The 22,546-nt window shown below is 37.2% G+C and overlaps 1 long non-coding RNA gene across 8 annotated transcripts in view; it reads left to right on the top strand.

The window, feature by feature from the left end:
* Nucleotides 1-22,546, top strand: part of LOC140632364 (uncharacterized) — a 107,663-nt gene that overhangs the window by 50,677 nt on the left and 34,440 nt on the right. For 5 of the 8 annotated variants that reach the window (XR_012029929.1, XR_012029902.1, XR_012029930.1 and 2 more), the window contains exons 2-3: nt 3,822-4,010; nt 4,131-4,356. This is a non-coding gene — a long non-coding RNA (uncharacterized lncRNA). Of the gene's footprint in view, nt 1-3,821; nt 4,011-4,130; nt 4,936-13,750; nt 13,863-13,988; nt 14,004-22,546 lie in introns of those variants that run through there. The other 3 variants (XR_012029933.1, XR_012029911.1, XR_012029924.1) reach the window with 3 other exon arrangements.

The raw sequence follows: 22,546 nt of genomic DNA, 5'->3' as shown, positions 1-22,546 counted from the left end.
CAGCAGTGAAGAATAGAAAAGGGAAAATGTGATTTTTGTGCTAATCAAAAAAAAGTTTACAGTGAAATGTTTTTTGAGAACTACCTAATTTGTAGGTTTCCTTATTTTAAAGTTACAGATAAAGTGATCAAACCCAGGTCTTTGGTCTATAAGCTAAATATTTAGTGATTTTATTCTCTAGTTGATTTCTATTAGTCTCCTCAATAAGCCGTTTTTCACATGAAATACCAGATGGTTTATCCAAGATTTAGGAAAGAGAGAAGTCAGGGTTTTAACAAGATGATCCTTTCTTCACCATTATTAATACCTGATAATTTCTCATGTTGATGGCATTATTTCAGTTCAAATATAACAATCAACAAAAAAGTACCAACAAAAGAAAGGAGAACTGAGATGGTCATTCCAACACTCTATTTTTCTGGTTTTCTTTGTCAAGCTCAGCCATAGGAGGAGCTGGGGGTGTTTACTAACTAGAAATGAGCTGCATTTAGATACTGTCTACAAAGGTTTCTTCTCGGATAAAGCCCTTATTTTAGCATTAGAACCATGGGTCTGTAGACTTATATGTTCTGAGCACAGCTGCATAATTAGTAATCATCATTAATCATTTCTACTTCTGTACTTCTATCGCCAACAAAATTACAGCAACCTATATTTTTAGTAAACTTTAATTGCAAGTTTAATTTGATAGTTATTTATCATTTTAAGAAGCAGTGTGCTGAACTGATTACACAAATCTAAAATGATGTTTCTGAAGATAGAAACAAAGCTTTTCATCAGGAATAAATAGGATGTTCAAAAGAAGAGTATTTTCCTCTTGGCAAAAAAAAAAAAAAAAAAAAAAAAAAAAAAGGAATTAAAAAGAGAGGGGGAAAAAACCCTAGAAAATCAGGCTCCCAGGCTGCTTCTACCTTTAATGTGAAAATGACTATTCATGTGGGACAGCTTTGGACTGCCTATTGGAAAATGCATACCAAATAACGGATGTATAATTTATGGAACTGATTGCTTTAAGCAGAGAAGCTTAAAAATGAGTTTTTGCAACACAGGTGGTTCTCATGAGGCAAATGCATACTAATTATTCAGAATTGAAACCTACCCATGAAATATACAACAGAAAGGAGAAGAAACTTACAGGAACGTTGAGAAGTAAAATGTTCCACCTCTCTCAGAAATATTTTCTTGTCTCTTTCTGTAGGAAGAGATCAGATGGTTGCTTATACTCCCCCCCTTCTCTCTCTCTCTCTCTCTTTTTTTTTTTTTTTTGGTTGTTTATACTCTTGAAACCTCCATTAGAAAGTGAGACTGAACAGTTAAATTTCTCTCATGGGACTGTGTGTGGATGTTCCTGTGGTGTTGAATCAAAATCCTCACACTGTCTTGGGTGAACGGAGGAATGCATGCATCAACTGGAACCGAGAAACATTCTCTCAGCCAGGCCATGAAGGGGACAATGGCTTATGTCATTATTAAATAACGCCATTAATAAACTCAAGAACAAAAGTCCAATGAAGATAAAAAAAAAACATAGAATTATCACTATCAGACTTATATTATGTCCAGAAGAACCGAATGAGAAAAATCAAGCCACATGTTGTCAGCAGCCTGCAGTATGCAAGGAAATGGTCTCAAGAGGGCTCTTGTGAAAAATGTCATGAAATGTAATCAGACACCTGTTAGTACAAAAGGGCCTTGAATCTTCTTAACTGATAGAGGAGGACAAGGGAAAAGGGACAGTCTTTAAGGTAGCTAGAGACCTTCAATCATGTGCAAAAACTGGTGATTTAAAAACAAACCACCAAAAAGAGTACATATAATGTCATAGCAAATCAAGCTGAATATGATAAGTCACACTCCACAGAACAAGGAGTTCCAAGGAGAGATACATTGGATTTTTCTAATGTTCTACAAAAAGCAATGCATCCTTCACTTAAACCATATTCTTGTTTTTGTTATGTTTTTGTGTCCATCTTAATGTGTTCTTTGGAAAACAAATTTTCTTCAATTTAAAAAGAAAGAGGAAGGGCTCTCAAGAATAGAATGGATAACAGAGAGTAAGATAGTCTACAAATAAATTAACTTCTGGCTACAAGTGGCCATAACTTGCATGAGTCTCAAAAGCATAATATTGAGAGCAAAAACAAGTCATAGGAGAATGTGTATAATGTGATTCTATCTATACGAAGGTCAAAAGTAAGTAACATTAAAAAATACATTTATAAGAATCCATCCATAAGTGGTGCAGCTATAAAGAATAGCAAGGAACAACCAATACAAAATTCAGGATTATTATTTCTTGGAAGGAAGGAGTGAGAGAGGGACATGTGATCAAAGAGGAGGCTGAAAAAAAAAAAAGAAAAAAAAAAAAGAGGAGGCTGTGTGGGGTTATGTCATCAATACTGGCGATGTCCTATTATTACTTATGCTGGTGGTGGGTATGTTTGTTTTATTATTGTTCCTTAAACTAAGTATAAATGTTCTCATATATTCTTATAAATGTGTGATTTACATATTTAATTTTTTTCAAAAGAGATGGGTCAGTTTTTATCATTTCATTTCTCTTCTCGAAATTCTAACATTCTTATCTTCTGAAGGTTAGTGTAGCCTTTGCCCAGAGACAAGTATAAAGCCTTTGACATGATTGACCTCAAGACCTAGAGTTTCCAGACTCGGAGACAATGCTGCCCTTAAGCAAAAAATAAACAAAATAAAAATCAGGAAAAAAAATCCCTGTTTGAATGATTTTTAAAAGTTGGCATCCACTTGAGTGCCACGGCCTGACACTCAAGGCCTTTTCCTCGCTGAATCCAATCTTTCTAAGAATATTTTTCAGAACTTCCCCTGTGGGCCTCCTCCCTTGTTAAACATAGTTCCCCGGGCAAGCCTAATTTTCCAGCTTTGTGCTTTTGGTGATCTCATTCCAGTTACCTGCATTTTCCACTCTCTTGATGTTTGACCATCCTAGTTTGACCTCTTCTGGGAAACCACCGCGATAACCTCATAACCTCAGTCTGAAGTGTTCTGGCTTTTTCCTGAACTCTTTAGCGACTGCCTATTTAATTCTTCTAGCAGTTAACCTTGTGTACCTTATAACACCTGCATTTTCACCAACTGGATTCCTTTTCTTCTAGGCACAGAGTAGGCTGTAGTTCCCATCCTCCCTTGCAGGTGGCTGTAGCCATGAGATTGTGTTCTGCCAAAAGGAATGCAGACACCAGGAGCATCTACCTTGTCTGGCCTGGCCCTAACACCTCCCAAAGAATCCTCCACGCCCACTTTCTTCTCTCATCAGTGATTGCTTACCTTGGTCTCAGGGAAACATTTTTAGTGCTCTGGGGAATTGCAGGCTCCTATCAGAAGTCAGCAAACTTGCTCTGTAAGGGGTCAGATAAGTATCTTAAGGCTTCTCAGCTGCTGCTCCTTCTACAACCCTTTAAAAATGTAAAAAATTTTTCTTAGCTTCCAGAATTGAGTTGGATTTGACCTGTGGACTATAGTTTCCCAACTCCTCCTCCAGGTAAAGACATCTTGAATTTCAGAACGTCAGTATAAAGTAGAGTCTTCCTGACTGCCTCCCATCCCCCAGGCTCTGCAACTGACTTACTTGGATTATAATGGGAATATTTGTTACTAGACTTAGCTTCCTCTCATTCATACCAGGGAGACCTGCCAGGGTCAAATGCAGTAAAGAGATAATATATACCTGGTAAATTTGAACCAAGTAGAGCTTCATATTCAAGAAGTTGGGGACCATTCATAACTTCTCCACCACAGTGTTGCTTTCACTGGAAATATCTTACTTGCTATTCCCCTTGGTGTAGTCCTTGTCTAGGAAACCATCATGACCAAACCAATCTGCCAAGGTCAGCGCAGCCTGCTTTAAAATCATGGCTTTGAAATCCAGCAGAAGAAATTGCCAAGTGGGAAGGAGAATCTGAAATAGTAAACAAAGAAAGAAGATGTGTGCTTCATCACATAAATTGAATTTGCAACATGGATGGAAACTTCAGGTATGTGTGACTCATAGTATTAATGTTTTCCCCAAGCTTCATAACTTTCCTCGTTCTTTTCTCCAGTTTTCTGAAATAACCCACATCTATGATTTTTTCTTCTTTTTTCTATATTCTCAGTTCCCACTGATGCACAGAACTCACTAGAATTGACATGCCCAGGCAGCCTTTGGTAGCAAGTCAGAGTGGTGCAATGAAAGGTCCCAGGAGGAACACACCTCACCACAGTTCCATTCCCTGAAATACCTTGCCAAGATGCTGTGGTTCTCCTGTGAGAAAGCACTCCTTCATCTGTATCAACAAGTTGTTCCCCCTAAGACAGCAGATGTGTTTGTTTTGACCCTGAGTAAGCCACTATTTCCTTTCCTTTGTTAGCATTTTTCTTTTGCTCCTTGAAGCTACAAACTACCTCAAGGGCAAATCATTTATTCCCCCTATGCATACTCAGTCCTCACTTAATTGCTCATGTACAGAACTTGAGAGGCCCAAAAGGAAAAACCACCACCAAGCAAAATGCCAACAGGCTCTTATACATCTTTCTGTAATGTACTTCTAGAACCAAAGAAACGAGGTGTCTTTTTGATTGTGTTATAAAAAGCAGAAGAGAAAAGTGATACCTTCTCTACAGTTGTCCATCAAAAGATGAATGGATAAAGAAGATGTGGTCTGTGTATACAATGGAATATTCCTCAGCCATTAGAAATGACAAATACCCACCATTTGCTTCAACGTGGATGGAACTGGAGGGTATTATGCTGAGTGAAATAAGTTAATCAGAGAAGGACAAACATTTTATGGTCTCATTCATTTGGGGAATATCAATAATAGTGAAAAGGAATAGAAAGGAAGGGAGAAGAAATGGGTAGGAAATATCAGAAAGAGAGACAGAACATGAAGACTCTGAACCCTAGGAAATGAACTAGGGGTGGTGGAAAGGGAGGAGGGCAGGGGGTGGGGGTGAATGGGTGACGGGCACTGAGGGGGGCACTTGACGGGATGAGCATGGGGTGTTATTCTGTATGTTGGCAAATTGAACACCAATAAAAAATAAATTTATAAAAAAAAAGAAAAAGAAAAAGGGTCCTCTGTGTTTTGGGACTCCTATCTTCCTATCCCTGGAAGCATATTCATACCAATATCCTTTCACTGGAATAAGACATGGAATAGATCATCATTCTCAGCAACCACAAACAATGGACTCTGCATGGTTTATTTATATGGAAGCTTTGGTCCTACCAGTCTCCTTTAATTATCTGGTTGGCTAGTATTATTAAATATTCATAATTCATTTGTTAACTCTTCCATGGAAATAGCATTTCACTCAGACCTCTGAAAATTGTCACTGTGGGGCTTTAAGAAGCAACAACAACAAAAAAAAACCCAACTGATACAAATGACCTCCTTTCTGGAGGTAGATCACACCAGATCACACTGCCCTGGTAGATCACACTTGGTAGCTACAGACTTTATAGTGCTTGTACTCGGGACTAGGACACAGGATGCCCCAAGCTTGAGTCAAATGCTTCCAGAAAGCACAGGTGGGGGTGGTCAAGGTTTGGGAAGAGAGTAAGGACTAGCTTTCACCATTCCATAATGAATGAATTCTGGTCCAGTGTGTTTAGTCTACTCTAGAATGACCCAAAGGCATAGAGTAGACTTTACTTTGTGCTCACTCTTCTAATGTCTTTCTTTTAATGCAATTATTTAAAATATAACTCAATAGAAAAGAGTTAGGTTGCCAAAAGTTTCTTGAAATGCTGATTTCATAGGAAAGCCTTTCCTTATTTGAACAATTTGGGGGGATTTGTAGCATGATATTCCTCCCCCACCACTCCAAAAAAATTGATGAAGAGGTGAGCAGTTTTAAATTTTGAGTATCTGAAGAAAGGCCTTGGTCCTTTTGAAATATTGTTTGAGGAAATTCATAGAAAGTTAGAGGAAGCAACCATGTTCTTAGAAAGTGCCTTAGTTGAGATTCAATTGGGTCAGTTCTGAGGTTATTCTGGGAGCTGGATGCATTTGTTCTCTCCCTGAATCACAGATTCTGACATGTGATTTTACAAGTTCTTGGCTTTTTTCTAAAAATTGACAGGCATATGGAAAAGCTAATAATTCAGTGAGTAAAATACGCTTATGTCTGCATACAACAGAGATGAAAAAAGGTGCTCTTTTTTTACTGTGAATCTTCCAAAGAGTATTAAAAATGTAAACCTGAGATTGACACAGAGAAGGTGCAAAAGATTTTGGCCCTTAAATCTTCTCTGCCATTTTTCATTGTCATACAGTGTTTTCATTTTCCTTGAGAGGAAACAATTTGGAGCTCAGCTTTTGATTGCTATGCCCTATACTTCAGAATTTCTAGAATTGAAAAAGGAAAGGGGGTTTTTAGAAAAATGTGGCTTTTGTGAAATATAGTCATATTTACTCAAATGGTGATTTCTATATCCCTTCTAATTTAAAGATAAGTTTTTTTTTCTTTTTTTTTCCATGATCTTTCTTTTTTTTTTTAATTTTTTTTTATTGGTGTTCAATTTACTAACATACAGAATAACCCCCAGTGCCCGTCACCCATTCACTCCCACCCCCCGCCCTCCTCCCCTTCTACCACCCCTAGTTCGTTTCCCAGAGTTAGCAGTCTTTACGTTCTGTCTCCCTTTCTGATATTTCCCACACATTTCTTCTCCCTTCCCTTATATTCCCTTTCACTATTATTTATATTCCCCAAATGAATGAGAACATATAATGTTTGTCCTTCTCCGACTGACTTACTTCACTCAGCATAATACCTTCCAGTTCCATCCACGTTGAAGCAAATGGTGGGTATTTGTCATTTCTAATAGCTGAGTAATATTCCATAGTTTTTTTTAATTTAAAGATAAGTTTAAGGATCATTGTCTGATAGATGATAGTGATGTCTCTTATGAATGCATGGATGAGAATCAGATCTGACATCTTTGAGGAGACATGAGTAGAACTTATCTAGCCACTAATACTTTCCCTATTTTCTATAACTCTTCACAATGATATTCCAGCTGACAATTATATTTGGAATGTAACTGTCAAACTATAAAAATAGCCTCATAGCCCATAAAAAATATGTCATCTTCAAACTAAAGATGAATGCTTTTTTTCAGATCGTGGACAATCCCATTGCTAGAGTTGTGGTTCCATTGGTCAGTAACTGGACAGAAAACTATCTACCAGAAGTGCAAACTTAGGTAGCTAATTTTTGAAGGAATATATAAATTCATTGAAAGAAAGAAAATTATTTGTGCTAACAGACTTTGCTGTGAGCAGTGGGACAAGAACAGAGTCCACCCCCCTCACCCTAACTCCCCGGGAGCATGGATTTCCTTTGCCCAGAATCCTTGTTTGTCCATCTTTGCACAGCTGCTTCCTTCCTGTGGGGACTCTAGCTCAAAGGTTGTCCTGGAGTCATCTTTCTAACCACTCAATCTAAGTAGGTCCCTATTATATAGTTGTCTACATAACACTTATCACCAACTAATACTCTTGGGTTTTGTTCATTTAATGTCAATCTCCTTGCACTCAAAGAGTATGCACTTTGTCTTACCTGTGCTATAATCTCAGCATCTAAAGTACCTACTAAAGCAGCTGTTGCAGGTTGAATTGTATCTCCCTTCTGAAGATGGGTCGACATCCTAACCCCAACACCTCAGAGTGACATTATTTGAAATAAAAGCTGTTATAGGTGCAATTAGTTGAGATGAGGTCATATGGAGTAGGGTGGCCCATAATCCCAAAAGGCCACTGTCTTATAAGAAGAGAGAGACAAACACACAGAGAACATGATATGAAGGCACAGGCACATGGAGAAAATGGTTAACACAGAGATATAGATTAGAGCTTTGCTGCAATAAACCAAGCAATCTCTGGGTATATCAGAAACTGGGAGAGGTGAGGAAGGATCCTCCACTAGAGGCTTTGGAAGGAGCATGGCCCTGCCAACACTTCAATTCCCTTTTCACATGCTGGAGGCTGCTTTTTCACTACCTTAACCAGTGGCCAAATATGTGCCTTAAAAATAAAACTAAAGAAAAGTGGGATTTTTACAATATAAACCATCTATAGCAAATGGGCTAAAACATACCATTCTATTGCAGTTCTCTGGTTTGGCTTGAAATAATATTGCTACAATTTCATCAGAAATACTTTTAGGCAGAAAGAGTTTTACCATAATTTTGTGCTCATATTACTATAAATTTGCAAGTTTCAGCTAGCATCATTTAGTGATATAAAAATGCATTATATCTGCACATATACATACATGTATTTTGTTTTTTCCTTTTTTTTGTAGCAACAGGAGCATACCTTTAGTGTACTGAATGGAATCTGATAGTTATACTAAAGCCAATTCCAGTTTTTAAGAAGAAATTTTCATAGCATGTCCAGATAGGTAAATTAAAAAACAGGATGAATCAGTGTCAAAATGATGAAGCAAGTATTCTGGATTATTAATTCACAAGGTCTACATGGCCAAAATGGGCTCAGAAACACAAATTCAAAGTTTACTCATTATTAAAATTTATTTTTAGTGCTCGCCTTTAAAAAAATCTGCAATCACTTGAAAATCAATCACATATGTGTGTATATGTATATATGTATAGGTGTGTGTGTACGTGTGTGTGTGTGTGTGTGTGTGTAAAATCATTAGCATTTGGGAGCTAAAAAATTGCATTATGCATTCCTTTGTGAAGCTACAGTAGCCTTACTATTTATACTGAATATCTCTTTATAACTCCAAGTTAAGCATCTTTATTGATCCCTTGGTCCTATAAGAGCAATTTCTTTTGCAGCCGTATTGTCCTATTGCAATTTTCTCTCTGTCTCCTCTGGACACAGTATATAGAATTAAGCACAAAGAAACATATGGATGAACTGAAAACAAAGAGCAAACTTTGTAGGGAGTCGTGTGCAGGGCCTGAGAGTGTTTCCTGTCTCACAGGAAGTGTACACATCATGACTTGTCCCCTATACTGTCTCGCTTAGTGTCTCCTAACTTCCTGGAATAAAACCAAACTAAACAAAAGAAAAAAAATGACAATTTTTCTGTGTTTGGGAATTCCAAGTCTTGTTACTGGAATGCTAAATCTTTCAACGCTACTGGCTATTGTGCTTTCCAACATTAACAGTGTTTCCTATGGTATGCTTTTTTAAGTGCAATGCTTCTATGCACGTTCCACAGATTACAACTTATTTCAAATGTTATAGCAAAACCCTATTAATCCTGTATCAAGAAGGAAATATTGATTTATTATTCAAATTACTTTGGTTTTTTATTTCTGTAAGTGTCTTGCACAAAACTCATCGTCTCTTAAATATTGAGTTTTTGATGTTGGCAAATTCAGGGAAATAAGTGATATGAATGCAATCCTTAGTCTATCTTGTGAATTTACCATTCCTGCCCTCTACTTGTTGTTTCAGTGTTTCCCAAATCTGATGCTTACATTTCAACTTGGCTTCTCTTAGAAACTATTCCATAAAGGGATAGGGTTCTATTTTATCAGCAGTATCACTGCCAAGTTCATGACCATCATCACTTTTCAATTTGTAGAAAATCCAGTATTATCTGCCAAGTTGGGAAGATGTCAAAAATACATTGATTGTTTTAACAATAATCACTTGTTCAATTATAGATGCATTTTAAGGACCCATGTTAGGTCTGAGGAGAGCTTCTGTCAGAAACTTCCACACTGCATACATTAATAAAATAGAACAGATACAGAGGCCAGAAAAAAAATTAACAAAAACCTCTGCTTTTCAAACCAAGCCAAAGGTGCCCCTTCCAGCATGCCCTTGTGGAATTTGCAGCCATGGGTGAGGTGTGTCACAAGAAAAGGGACAAATAGGAGCTGTAGCATGGGGTGAGGTGACTGTAGGTGGATGTGTGTGTGATAGAGAGAGGTTTTGCTAGTAAAGCATTAGTATCTATCTTTAAAATATCCCAACAAATTCAGATTATGGAAGCAAATGCAAAATTATCACAAAATTGAGGATGAAAACATTGTTTGGAGCAAGCATTTGTAGAGTACAAATTCATTCATCCTGCAAGAAACATCTCAGATTTACTTAATCCAATATTTTCATTATACTGGTAAGGAAATAAAAGTGATTTACCAAGCCACTAGAAGCCAGATTTTCTGATTGCTAAGCCTCAGCTCCAATTCATAACTCTTTGGGGAAAGAGGAAATTCAGAATTAACACTTATGACATTGCATCTATGGGCCAGATACAGGGATAGCTGCCAGGCATTGTCACTGTGGTTTAGGGCGAGGCTCCCAGTCAGAATTGCTCAGTGGGAAATTGGTTCTACCTCTTATTACCTGTGTGACTTTGGACAGGTCACTTAAGTTCTCTAATTTCTAATTTCTTCAAGTATAAAATGAGGTTCATAAATAAACCTTCCTCACTGACAAGGATTAAGTGAGATAATCCTCGCAAAAGACTTAATAGTGCTTGGCACGTAAATGATGGTTCAATGAATACTGAATTAATAAAAGAGAAAAAAAAACCTTTAGAGAGGATGATTTTATGCCTCTCTTACGTATGAGAAGAATTAGGATCCAGTAAAATTCAGTAATTCTCCATTACGTTGTAGAACTAAAATGGGAAGTTGTATTTGTTTGAGCCCAAACTTCGGGATGCTCCTGCTCTACCACAATGCGCTGATAAGAGCCACAAGGAGCTGGAAAGAATACAGAGACCATCGACCTTGAGAACTGGCTGCTGTGTTCATGCTGAGTTCTGAAAGCCTTCTGGCAGTTTCCCAGCAATTTTGCAAATCTGCAAAGCTCTGAACTGGATGCTGCCCAGGTGGCAGAAGCCAATGAGAATATTTAGGCGATAGTGCAAATACCACTCTGCGTTGAAGTCTGGAATGTAAGCTTGGCTTCCTTTAGCTAATTACCAGTCCATTCTCAAGAACAGGTACTGTGTCCTCTCTTTCTGCAGAACTGACTCACCCCCGTGCCCAACACCACCCGCTTGCTCTGTGTCAGCTCTGCCAATAAAGCAACCTTGTGTAGGTTGCTTCCCTCTTCAAGGCTGGATTAGGACAGATCCTCAGGCCACAACCTTGCCCAACTATCCCAGACTCCTACAGTGAGACCCTGAAATATCTGCTGTTACGTAAACTTTTCACTGAAGTAAAGCTTAGCTTATGTCAGAAAAAAAGTGCAGATCGTATGAGTATATAGTTCAATTACTTTTCATGAAGTGAACACAGTCTCAAATCCAGTAGTAGAGCATTCCAGTCCAGAAGACAATCCCTTCGAGTCACCACTTGTACTAGTCACCGCCCTCCCAGGATAACCACTGTATTCTGACTCTACCATCCATAGCTTGCTTTTGCCTATTTTTGAAATTTATATAAATGGAATCACAGTGTGTGTTCTTTTGTATCTGGCTTCTCTTACTCAACAGTGTATTTGTGAAGTTCATCTATGTTATTGCATATTGTTTGTTTTCATTTCTGCGTAGTAGGAGGTCAACCTCCTGTTTTGTAAATACAATTTTATTGAAGCACTGCCAGGCTAATTTGTTTCTGCATTGTCTACAGCTGCTTTCACAATACAAAGACAAAGTTTAGTTGCAACAGAGACCATATAGTTGTCAAAGCTGAAATATTTGCTATCTGCCACTTTACCGGAAAAAAAAGTTTGCTGACACCTGCTCTGTAGTATTCAATCACAAGATTTCTTCATTCATTCTATTCTTGATGGACACTTGAATTTTTCTAGTTTTGAGTTACTACCAAATGTTCCACCATGAACATGTACATGTTCTGCTGGATGTATGGCATGTGTATTTTTTTTAATCTTTGGCTCATTCTAACATACAGACAGTTTTGGAAACTGCTTTAGAGAAGTTTAAAGAGTTTAAACCCAAAGTGTTTAAACTGTCTTGCTCCCGAGGTCATGCCAAGAATAATTGGCAGGGCTGAGATTGACGGTCAAAACCCTATTTCTTAGAACAGTTTGGTTTTCCACTATGGTTCCTGTAGTCCTTATCTCTAGAACATTAACTTAGAAGCTTCTTTGCTTATCCAAAATCTTTCACAAATATGGCTCTTTTCTACCATTTCTGTTGTACATTTTCAAGAACAGGAAAATCACTGCCTTAGGAGAATCCTAGAGAAGGAAGGGATTATATAAATCACTTAACTCAATACCCTCATTTTAAGAATTAATAAATCGAGGCACAATTTGCCCAAAATAAAAATTCTGAATCTTTTATAATTTACTACAAAATGATTTTGAACTTTGTTTTTTATTCTTTGCCTTTGATGCTATTTCAGTTGATTAACTTACAAAAATAATATCTACTAATTTTAACTATTTAGACACTATAGAAGTATCTAAAGTAAAGCTAATATTCTCTGCTTTCCCCTTCCAGTTATATAATCTCTTGCCCCTAGGTGATCACTCTTACCAATTTGTATTTTAATTATCTAGAAAGCATGCATGAAACTGATGAATCTCAATTTTTTTTTGATGAATCTCAATTTTGATAAAGAAGACATATAACAATTTTTCTTTAACTCAGGTTAATTTCTAGTTCAAGCCTCTATCCCATTCATCAGGTGGCCACGCAGTCTCAGTTGGTATGAAATACACTCTCTTTACCTGTACTTGTGTCTATATTTCAGGGGTTTTTATATAGTACCAAGGAATTAGTGGGAAGTCGAGCATGGACAGCAGTTGCTCCTTGGTAACCAGGATGATACTGAGACATCTTTCACCCAATCTGAGCCTTGGCCACCAGTCCCTACAGGTGTGTTGGTCCCTGTTGTCAGACCCTGTCTGATGCAGTGGTTCTGTGCCTGAGCCATGGCAATCTCTGCCAGGCTGCCTGAGGCCGTACCAGCCCCAGCTCACTGTAGCCGTTTCCTCCATGGACTCTTGCCAACTTCCTTGGCCTCCACTGAGGCTCAATTTTCCTCTGGACTTAGATCCCACCAGCCTCACTGGAACTTTCCATTTGTGCAGGGTCTATCTGTGACTTCTGGCATCAACCTCACTCTTCTAGGCTCACCTCCAACATTCACCACTCTCCTTTCAATACATTCTTGTCTCTCTCCAAGCTGGGAGCATCTCCTCTCTAACCTTTCATGAGCATCCTTGTACAGTGTTTTATATACTTGTATTTTTATTTCAGTCCGGCAGTGGGAAGCCCCTTCTCTTCTCAAAGCCTCAAATGTTTGCAAATTTGACGTTTTGGAAACTGGTTGCTGAGATGCTTCTCTTGTCTATCAATACTTTGTTGGGAACAAGCCCAGAGCAGCCCAAGGGCTTGAAGGGAGTAAGAGTAGAAGGAGGTAAAAAGTAAACCATTAGAAAGAAAAAAATATAGTCTATATCTCAAATTATCATCTTACCACAAAATAGGCACATTTGTAGAGGAATTATTTAATTTTGCTTTTATTCCAAAATTGGCATTATACATCAAACTGCAACTTGTACTTTTTTACTTAATATAACTTGGATAAATACATGCATACAGATATGTTTCATTATTTACAATGGTTTAATATTAGCATTTGTTCAATTATTTTCCTTGTTGATGGATATCCAGGTTATTTTTGTTATTACAAATAATAATGATCACAGCCAATGTTAATTACGGTCTTAAAATTACCAGACAATGTTCTAAGCACTATCTCATTCAGTGTTAAAACGACCTCCATGAGATTGATATTATTGTTGTTTCCTTTTTACAGATGAGAAAATTGAGACTTACAAGGATTAAATAACTTACTTAAAGTCACAGCAAGTTAGGACTTGAACCTCAGTGAGTCCATCTGGAGAGGCCATGCTCTTCCCAACACGCAGGTCTTCCTTCTCTTCTCTAATTAGCATACTTGTACATATGTTTATATACGTTACTTTTATTTCTGTCCAATAACTGCCCAGAACTGAGAATGTGACCAAAATTTCTTTGCATTTTTATATATTAAGCTATGTTGGCAGATTACTTTTGGATTGAAGCAGTTTTGGACTGGACTTCCCCTAGCATTCGTGAGTAATGACTACCCCCAAGCCTTACCAATGCTGGATACCAGGGCTTGTTTGAAGTTAAATCAAGCAGGCAGGAACACTGCCCCTTCACCTCTAAATGATGACCAGGTGTTTCTATATTTATTCCCTCATTACTGACGTGAATGTCAAACATCTTTTCTTAGGCTTATTGGCCCTTTGTATTTCCTCTGCTGTGAATTGCTTGTTCACTGCTATCATTTTTAAAATTAATTCAAGAGCTCCTTGTGTAGCAGGTATATTAAGCCATTGTTTTATATGTGTTGTAAATATTTTCTCTTGGAAGGTCATCTACACGAAAGTTACACATATTTATTTAATTGACTCTTCCCATTTTCTTCCTTTGTAAACAAGCTACACAGCAATCTATAGTATGGGTAATTTTTAAAAACTATTCAGTTATTTACCTTCAATTTTTCATCTTGTTAAAGAAAGCTTCCCCAATCCTATACAAATATTTTCCTAATTTTTCTCTAATAATGTTCCTTGTTTTATATCAGTTTCTCAATATGTCTGGAACTACTTTTGAATATAAGACAGGGGTTGACATTATTTTCTTTATATATGGCCAATTATTCCAATCCCACTTATATTTACTTTGAATTGTATGTATAATTAATATTATGCATCCTTTCCAATGACATCTACTCCCAGATACTTGGATCCACTTCTGAACACTATTCTTTTCCATGGATCTGTCTGTTTTGATTCTGCTTTGATTCTAGTAGCTTTATAGTGGGTTTTGATATCTGTTCAATGAAATATTTCCCCTTGCTTCTGAAACAAAACTATAATAGAACTATAGTAGATGTTTCTCTTCTCCAGATATTTCATAATATCACAGTAGGCCATGATGCTACCCTCTTATAAGTTGTTTTTTTTTTCATGAATGAAGAAATACGACATTTTTAGGCAAATGGAGTTTTTACGTCTGGAACTTACATGATCTGACATGCTTCAAATTTTGTCAAATAATATTATCAATGCATTGACCTTGAATTTATATTAAAATTAGCATTTTTTTCAGCTTTAAATATTGTCTAAAGTCCAGACAATAGGAAAATTAGCCAATTAGGGAATAAAGCTCTCAGATTTATGACTGATAAAGATCATTATCTTATTTGAGTAGGAAAAAATTGAGTTTAACAATAATTTAACTGAAAAGTTAAATACTTATTATTCTTATAATGCAATGTTTAACATTGGCATCTCTCCCCCCATTACCCTAACCTTTATCACTAATTTGCATTTGCATCCAGCTTTAATTTTAAAATGTATGAAGATACAGAAAGCATCATGTCGTCTTTTTTTTTTTTTTAAGATTTATTTATTTATTCATGAGACACAGACTGAGAGAGAGAGAGGCAGAGACACAGGCAGAGGAAGAAGCAGGCTCCTCACAGGGAACCCGATATGGGACTCGATCCTGGATCCCAGGATCATGAGCTAAGCTGAAGGCAGGTGCCCAACAACTGAGCAACCCAGGTGTCCCCATCATGTGGTTTAATTTCAAGCTTTATTATGGACAAGAAAGAGTTGAAGTTTATTATTCTTTTTAATGCCAAGATCTTAACCAATTTTATATTGAACTCCATGGGTGAGTTAGTACTAGGTACAAGCTGATTTTTGACCAAGCTATCCTTGTTTATAAATGCAGCCACATCAGCATATTTCTCTAGATGTAATATATATATATATGTATACATGTTCAAGCAGTCAAAATAGAACCATTCTGCACATAGCATATTACTAATCTATAATCTGGAATTGACACAACAATGATTCATGTGCTGTAATACCCATTACTGCTTCCTACAAGCCCTGAAAAACTTTATTTTGGGAAAAATTCTGTCTCAATATTCTCCAAAGTAGATTTTTGCCCTCATTTCCTTTGTATTTATTCTGGGTGGTGTTTGCAAGACTATGAGGATCTATTTTGGTTGGGGACATGGTTCTCTTCCTAGAGGAGGAAGTGAGAGCCCTGTGCTTTGTCTCCAGCTCCAAAGCTGTTAGACAGATCAGACAGGGAGCTCTGTCAGCCAGGCTCCAGGAAGGCTTCTCTCTTCTGATAGAACAACTAAACAATTGTTACTATTTACAATGGGCCAAATGGAGAAATATTCTTAGAACAATAAGAAAAGGGAAAGTCAGCCACCAGGCAGGAAAGAAGGCTTTCAAGCAACATCCAACTCAGAGAATGTGAATATCTTTTCAGTGTAAACAGTTTACCATATCACTTCTCCAAATAACAATACCAAGACCACTTGCCATGTGCCGGGCACTTGACAGACACTATTATCTCTAATTCCATATCAACCATACAGGACAAGTATATCCCAATCTGACATGTGAAGAAACCAAGGTCAGGAAGTTGTAATAACTTCTTCATGTCTGGTAAATATGGAATTCAAATCCAAACTTGTATAATATAATTATTATATTAAAAAATCCCCATACTATTATCTACCTATTTTTTTTAATTAAAAAGTAGATGAAAAGTTTGCTTTCTTAATCAGAGAATCTATAATCTCCTTACAAAAAGCACAAGTCATGGAGAGTTTCATTAATAGTTACTGTTCTTTTCCTTTTGAGTTTCCCTGAATAGGAAAATTTGGTAAAGCTGTGTGGGGTAGCATAACAGCCCCCACCTTTGTCACACACATAATTATTCCCCCTCCATCACTCTCAAATTCTGCAAAGGACAGAGAAGACAAACTCTTATTCTGTTTACAGTAACTTCAAATCTAGAGACAAGTGTGTAAAGATCTAAATTTAAAATAACCATCATACTAATTTTCAACAGCACTACCAGCTTATCTACTGTACACACATAATATATGCATCTGAAAAATCATGGTCATGATCAAATAGTTGGTGTTCTTTTTATTTGTTTTAGCATTTCATTGAATGTTTCTATTAAATGTTAATAGATCAATGAAACAATTATTTATTTTAATTTCATATAATTTACAATAGGTGAGAAGGGAAAAGAATGGGCCTAAAAGTAAGATATCCATTGGATTGTTTTTAGATATGCAGTAATATACTAGAACAAAATAATTGACTTAATGAGTGACTTATAATGAATGATGAAGTTACCAACTTTCTAATTACTTCATGAACAAGAACACAAACAATTTTATAGTTCTTTGCTAACTTTTTAGGTTCCGCTGCACCCAATCTGGGCATACTCGACATGTGGGTGGACTAAGGGGCTATTTATATGGCATTACATGTAGCTCTTTTTCCTCTGTGGAGCACCACACCCCCATTTGAGATTTCCTGGTCTTCAATTCTTACATTGGCCTGCCCCCAGTTTCAGGAGTATCCACTTCATACTCTCATTAGCTCTAGCTGATAACATTTTCATGGATTCATTAGGCATTCATTGATTAGCATCACAGAAAGCAGGATTCTGGGCAAACAAAGGAGATGGAAGACAAGAGGTGTACTGTGAAGCTAGGAAGGTGAAGGTACGGCAATGGCATCTGGAACTCTGGTCAGAGCACTGAACATGAGGAGAAGGATGGAATAGAACAGAGGAGAGAAAGAAAGCATGAAGAGATAAATTATTCCCCAGAGAGGAGATAGAGGATTCCTTCATTCTTTTGCCTAAGGTTCTCTAAAGTTGATTGTATCTATTAAAATGGTCAATTTATAGAACACATCAAACCTTGACATGGCTGCCATGCCATGCTTATGATCTCTTCAGATGGAGACTGCTAAATCCACAGTTTCTGCTGAGGAAGTTACTCTAGGTGGCCATTTTTTATTCCACATCAGTGTGCTACCCATAGACAATTGGACCAGGGTGGGGGCACCTGGGTGGCTCATTTAATTAAGTGTCCAACTCTTGATTTAGGTTCAGATCATGATCTTAAGCTTGTGAAATGGAGCCTTGCATCAGATCCATGCTCATCGAAGAGTCTGAGATTCTCTCTTTCCCTCTCCCTCTGTCCTTTCCTCAGAAATAAATAAATAAATAAATAAATAAATAAATAAATAAGCAAGCAAATAAAATCTTTTATAAAAATTTGGACTAGGGTGTATGCCTAACTCAAAGGCGGCCAATCTTAGACCGACAGCCTCTGTGGTGGTCTGACAGCAAAAGCTCTGGCATCTAAGAATGATGGTGATTAATTAGACAATCTGATGCTCTCTCTTGAGACTTTGAACAAGTTATCTTATGAAAATGAGCTAGATGGTAGTAGAATATACCTACACAGAGAATACTTGAGAGAAGGCAAGGGAATAATACAGTCATTAGAACCATGTAGAATCCTGACTCACTTTTCAGAACATAAACTTGTTTTAGTCTTCACAGGAAACTTCTGTTCTTGTGATTCTTGGTTGTGAGGCTTCTTTTAGATTCTGATTTAGATTCTAAATGTTTGAAGAAGAAAGCTGGTCAAGATTCCTGTTTTCCTTATTTCCATGGGTGTCATTCCACAGAGCATGATACTCTGTTCCTGTCTCTTAAGATAGCATAAGTAAATCTCTTCTTTGCAACCAAAGAGCCCACATAAACAATTATCTAAAATATCTTATTTTTTCTAGGTAAGATATCAGGTTTTAAAAAGGCTTATTAAATGGAACTTTTCCACTTGATTTAGTTCAACTTAAAAATTGAACGATGAGAAAAATAGGGAATAAGTAACTTACATTCTAAGGAGACATACTGGGTAAATCCATGTTAGAAATACTAAAAGCCGAAGTAACTGAACAGCCATGTTGGGACCAAGATGTCAGAGGAAAATGTGGTCATGCTAAAATAGAATAAATATAAAATAAAATAAAAATAGGAGGTGCTGTTATTCCATCAAGGAACCCATGCCAAGTACAGGCAACCCCCAAGATAATAGTTGCATTAGCTAAGTTCTCTAGTGGTGGGCTAGGAGGCTAGCGACTCAGGAAAGCTGATGGTGCACATGGACTTTGGAGGCAGTCTTCTAGAGAATTTCCTTTTGCTCAGGGAGACTGGTAATTTTGTTCTATTCAGGCCTTCAGCTAATTAGATGCAGCCTACCTATGTTATGAAGAGCAATCAGCTTATCAAAGTTCACCAATTTAAATGTTAATCACATCCAAAAACACCCTCCAAATTGACACAATTAACCACCACAATGCCTGATAAGGATTGGAGTGGGGAGAGGAGGGACAAGCAGCTCCATAGCTGGTTGATATTTGTTGAGCTGCAGAAGCTCCATCACCAAGGTGGAGCAGGGTAAGAGAGCCCTTAGGAGAGTTTGACGTGTGTCTCCTGTGTTTGAGGTCTTTGTGAGCATGGAGTTCAGTGTCACTTCCTGCTTGAAGAATTCTGCAAGAAAACAGCTAAAGGAAACAAGGCTTGGGCCATCTATCATTTGAAGGGCAGCAATAGTCCTGCAAGAGACCCTTGTCTTTTCTCTGACACATCATTTGTGTTTTAAGTAATCTTTCTAAATCTCAAATGTAATCTTATTATTCCTCAATCTGGTTGTGGCTCCTGGATGTTCACAGAATTCCTGCAAATGCCTCATGAGCCTCTGTGACCTGTAGTTTCTACCACTCCAGCCTCACTGCCTTTGGCCCTCAGTTTACTCTTCCCAGTCTGCCCCTGCCGGCCAGCTGGGTACCTACACCAACGAAATTCAACTTGCACCACTTCTTCAAAACTTTTACTCATCATCCTCAGGTTGAGTTATCCATTCCCTTTCTTATATTATACTTTTACTATAGAACCAGTAATGCCCTTTAGGATGAATTTGTTTACTTATCACATTTACCCCTTCTAGATTGTAATTTACTTCCAGTCAGAGAACTCTGATTCACCTCTGTGTCTCGAAAATATAGCTCAGAGCCAGGACACAGAAAGCACTCAATTGATGTCTGTTGCATGAGTGAATTAAATGAAATTTCTAGAAAGAAAGAAATTTCAGGTGCTTGAATAAATATCTGGGAAGAAAGGAATTTCAAGAGTTCTCAGTATTTCAATATTTTCTACTTTTTATTTCTTCTCCTTCCTAATTTGTAATTTTTATTTCCCCATGGTAGAAAATAGCAATTCTCCAAGTATGATCTACAGATCCCTAGAAGTCTCCAAGATCCTACTAGATGGTCTATGGAATCCATACACTAGGATCTGCTTTTCTCACTGTTGGACATTTGCACCAAAGCTGGTGCAAATACAGTGGTGGGTACCTTCCCCCGATGCAGAGAGGTGGTGACAACTATGCCATTTGTCATTGCAGCAGGTATGTACTGCCATACGTTCATATTTAAAACAGGAAAAAGAGCCAGTCTTATTTAAGAAAGTCCTACATGAATAAACATTATTCACTTTATTAAATCTCAACCTTTGAGACAATGTTCTGTCTGATACGATAGAAGTACGGGAACACACTAATACTGCCTACTGCAGTGTGAGTTGTCTCAAGGAAAAACACCTGGGAGATTACTTGCACACTGAACTAGCCATTTTTTAAAAGGAACACTATTTGTACTTGAAAGAACAACTGGCAGACAAACTATGGCTCTTCAGACTTTGGCATCTGGCAGACATTTTCTTGAAAATGAACAAAGTATGTCTGTCATTTCAAAAAAAGACTTGGCAGTATTTGTTGTGAATGATAAAATTTGAACTTTCAAGTGAAAATTAGAATTTTGCAAAATTTGTAGCTGCCATTTTGAGTTTGACAACTTTCCAAAACTCACATAGCTTTTTGTTCTGACGAGATTAGTGATGATGTTAACAGATGTCATTTTCTTGATAGCGTATAAAGGTATGTATGATCATTTATAAGACCTGTATAATTCTTTTTTTAAAATTTTTATTTATTTATGATAGGCATCACAGTGAGAGAGAGAGAGAGGCAGAGACACAGGCAGAGGGAGAAGCAGGCTCCACGCACCAGGAGCCCGAAGTGGGATTTGATCCCGGGTCTCCAGGATCGCGCCCTGGGCCAAAGGCAGGCGCTAAACCGCTGCGCCACCCAGGGATCCCAGACCTGTGTAATTCTTGAACCAAATTTTCCAGGTGACCAATACTTAATATTACAAAAGCCATGAGTAAAATGCTTAAGGTGCCAGATATATGAATGAATTTTTTTAGATGAGTGAATTTTAATATAGCTATGCATTAATATAATTTCTGACTTCACGTTGCAACTAATCTTTAAGAAACTATCTCTTGTGGAGTTTTGACATAGTATCAAAGAAGAATATCCATAATTATCTGAAAAAGCTATTTAAATATTCTTCCCTTGGGGCACATGGCTGGCTCAGTTGCTGAGCGTCTGCCTTTGGCTCAGGGCGTGATCCCAGGGTCCTGGGATCGAGTCCTGCATCGGGCTCCCTGCGAGGAGTCTGCTTCTCCCTCTGTCTATGTCTCTGCCTCTTTCTGTGTCTCTCATGAATAAACAAATAAAATCTTAAGAAAAAAGAAAGACAAGTAAACTAGAGATCCACATATTCAAAATACTTTCTGGTATATTGATATTTTAACTAGAAATCCTGCATAGCATATGAATGCAGTCAGCTACTAAGTTATGTTTAAGCTAAGTAATAATTACATAAATACTTGTTACCATTAAAAGTGCAAAATAGGGATGCCTGGGTGGCTCAGCGGTTGAGCGTCTGCCTTCAGCTCAGGGCATGATCCCGGGGTCCTGGGATCGAGTCCCACATTGGGCTCCCTGCATAGAGCCTGCTTCTCCCTCTGCCTATGTCTCTGCCTCTCTGTGTCTCTCATGAATGAATAAATAAAATTTTAAAAATATAAAAAATAAAAAATAAAAGTGCAAAATAAGTTATCTAATTTGAACCGACTTTCATACTTTGAAAATATGTGTATTCCTTAATGCTACCAAATTCAGTTATAAAAAGGCTAAGAATTAAACAAACATCTCTTTGCACTGTTATAATCACATACAATGTTTAGATAAAGAAAATAAAGCTAAATTTTGAAAAGTCATGCAATGAGCAAGTACTCACCATTTCTTCAGAACATTTGATAGTAAAAAAAAAAAAAAAAGAACATTTGATAGTATAAGGAAGAGTGGTGAGAGTGGTAGCTTAAGTTTAGTCAAGTTCCATTAATTGCAGTAAATTTCAACAATGATTGATCTGAATTATTGAGCTTCCAAAATTTGTTCTATGAAATATTACTCAAAAGAGCCTATTATTGATTTGTGTGTATATATATATATATGTATTAAGATTTTGTATTATACTATATATAAAATGCGCGCACACAGACACACACACACACATATAGTATTAAAAAGGTATCTGACCTGTAGCTTTTGGGTTTTGGTACAATACTGCTATAATATCATTGTTCTTCATTCTTACTCCTATTAGCCAGAATTCAGTGGGCACTGGACTCCTATGACCATTCTCATTTTGACAGTGATCACCCAAACGATCAATTATTTTTATTATCTTTAGGAATGAAAATACAAAAACTTAAATATTTGGGGGAGAACTTGAATGACCTCTAG

The sequence above is a fragment of the Canis lupus genome, chromosome 1 (assembly GCF_048164855.1).
Source record: "Canis lupus baileyi chromosome 1, mCanLup2.hap1, whole genome shotgun sequence".
NCBI lineage: Eukaryota > Metazoa > Chordata > Mammalia > Carnivora > Canidae > Canis > Canis lupus.
Note: the sequence above shows the minus strand (reverse complement) of the source record. Positions and strands in the feature narration are given on the sequence as shown.